This window comes from Cavia porcellus, unplaced genomic scaffold (assembly GCF_034190915.1).
Source record: "Cavia porcellus strain 051 isolate PalLab524CR breed Dunkin Hartley unplaced genomic scaffold, mCavPor4.1 scaffold_11, whole genome shotgun sequence".
In the NCBI taxonomy this organism is placed as follows: Eukaryota; Metazoa; Chordata; class Mammalia; order Rodentia; family Caviidae; genus Cavia; species Cavia porcellus.
Genome location: NW_026947494.1, coordinates 49,293,101 through 49,295,767, shown reverse-complemented (window position 1 = coordinate 49,295,767; position 2,667 = coordinate 49,293,101). Strand labels below are relative to the sequence as shown.

Genomic DNA, 2,667 nt, shown 5'->3' with positions numbered 1-2,667 from the left:
TTTGCTTAATAAATATAAGTCTTTTGGTGGAATATCATGTCATCTGCAAATGATAATTTATGTTTCCTTTCCTATCTTTATTCCTTTTATATTTCCTCCTCTTGTCTAATTGCTCCAGTGAAAGTTTCCAATACTATGTTGAATAAGAGAGGAGACAGTGGAATCTTTGTCTTCTTCCTGATTCTAGAGAAAAATCTTTTAGTTTTTGTCCATTTAGTATGATACTGGCTGTTGGTTTGTCATAGATGGCTTTTATAAGGTTGAGTTAAAGATCATCTATTCCAATTTTCTGTAAGATGTTTATCATGAATGGGTGCTGGACTTTGTCAAAAGCTTTTTCTGAATCTATTGAGATGATCATATGATTTTTGTCCTTAGCTCTGTTAATATGATGTATTGTATTTATGGATTTATGTACGTTGAACCATCCTTGCATCCCTGGGATGAATCTTACTTGATCATGATGTACAATCTTTTTGATAATTTGCTGCAGTCTGTCTGTCAGTATCTAACTGTGGATTTTTGCATCAGGGTTCATTAGGGAGATTGCCCTATAATTCTCTTTGTTAGTTGGGTCCTTCTCCAGTTTTGGTGTTAGGGTAATGCATGCTTCCAGAATAAATTTAGGATTGCTTCACTTTCAATTTCATTAAAAAGTTTGAGAAGTAGTGGTGTTAGGTCTTCACTAAATTTCTTGTAGAACTTAGCAGTGAATCCATTAGGGTCTGGGATTTTCTTTGTTGATAGTTTTTTACTTATATCTTTGATTTCATTTATTGATATTGGGTTACTTACTTTTATAGCTTCTTGATTCAGCTTTGGTAATTTATATGTATGTAGGAATATGTCCATTTCTTCTATACTTCCCATTTTATTAAATATAAGTTTTCAAAGTAGGTATAGATAATGTTCTAGATTTCTACAGAAAAATCTGGGTCTGTTGTGATTTCATCTTTTTCATTCCTAATGGTGTGGGTTTGAGTCTTTTCTTTTTTTTGATATGGTTGACTAAGGGTTTGTCAATTTTATTCAGTCTTTCAAAGAAGCAGGTCTTTCATTCTTTGTATTTTTTTGTAGTCTTCAGTGTGTTAATTTCTGCTCTATTCTTTATAATTTAAGAGGACAAATTTTAAAGCAAGGCAAACCCCAGGTCCCCAGATCGTTTCCTCCCCCTTTCTTCAAACTTTTTTTAAAATTTAATTTTATTGAAAGGAAAAAAAAAAAAAACCCACAAGATTTTTTCTTTTTTTTAAACCAGGATCGAACTCATGACACAAGCACTTGAGCCGCTGAGCTAAATCCCTGGCCACAAAACTATATTCTTGAAGTTTGTAGTTCATATTTAAAGTCTTGACTAGACATTGTTTCCTGCATGATTTATCCGCTCAGTCATTGCCCAAAGGACTCTGAGAAGCTGTAGGAATATGCTGGCGCAGACACAAGGCCCAGTTCTTCCCCAGCCTTGTGGAAAGGAATTGTACATCACAGGGCAAAGCGCTATGCTTCCCTGTGCCACCTGGACAGAGCCAGGGGAGAGTTACCTTCCAGAGTATCCACATCTTTTTGCTAGTGTATCAAATTGCTGCAGTAAGGCTTCTAGGTTTCACTGGTTTTCACAACTTCTCTGTCAATATCTACAATCTACAAATGAACAGTGTTCATTTAACACACTTTCCATTGTGCAGCCAGCTGTTCATAACCCAGCTGTACTTTTTACATGCGGTTCACAAGTCAAGGTGAGGCAAGAGTTTAGGGGACAGAGGGGATTTATTGAAGAAGATTGCCAAGCTCACACCAGAGTTCAATTCAGCAGGTTCCTGTGGGCTCAAGAGTTTGCATTTCTTTTTTTGTTTTTGTTTCTTAAGACAAGACCTTGCTATGTAGATCAGGCTGGCCTCAAACTCACTGAGATCCTCCTGCCTCAGCCTCCCAAGTGCTGGGACTGTAGGCAAGTGCCCTTGTGCTCAGCTTAAGTTTGCATTTTTAATGCACTGCTAGATGAGTCTGATGCTACTGGTCCAAGCAACATATTTACAATAGCTGATTACAGAGATACTTAAAAAATCCCTCCTTTTCCTCCAAAGAATCATGCTTCATTTTTGTAGTATGCAAATTTTAAAGTTTTCTCTTTAAGTATCAAAATATATGGCCTCAAAGGGCCTATATTCCCTGAAGGAAAGAGTAAAATTGGGGTTGAATAATGGTTACTTTATTTTATGACCCTTATTTTTTGTTTTTCAGACTAGGTAAGACATTATGAATAAAATTGAAAAAGTAGCTGGGGATATAGCCCAGCGGCATAAGCACCTGCCTGTGAAACACAAGGTCCTAGAGTCCCAGCACCTCCCCCAAAACTGAAAAAGTACTAAAGGATATAAAGTGAAAACTCCTTCTATCCCAACCCTCGACATGCCAGAAGCAGCCTCCTTCAGATGGGGCAACTGCTTTCTAGAGGTTACCTGTCTGTCAGCTTCCCCCCGCCCCATTGATTTCTGCTCTTTGCTTGATCTCAGATACGTGAGTTGCAACCAAGCTCATCTGATAGATCCCCTGCCCACTCCTTTAACCCTGACATACTGCTAGCACTTTTGTTTTTTCCAGTGCTGGGGACTGAACCCAAGGCCCCAGCACTTCTTTAAATTTTATTTTGAGACAGTCTTGTTGTAC

At 37.8% G+C, this 2,667-nt stretch overlaps 1 non-coding gene across 1 annotated transcript; it reads right to left on the bottom strand.

The window, feature by feature from the left end:
- Positions 1-1,359: 1,359 nt before the first annotated feature.
- LOC111754814 (small nucleolar RNA SNORA73 family) lies at positions 1,360-1,556 on the bottom strand. The gene has a single exon (XR_002789484.2). It is a non-coding gene; the product is annotated as a small nucleolar RNA SNORA73 family (small nucleolar RNA).
- Positions 1,557-2,667: the final 1,111 nt, after the last annotated feature.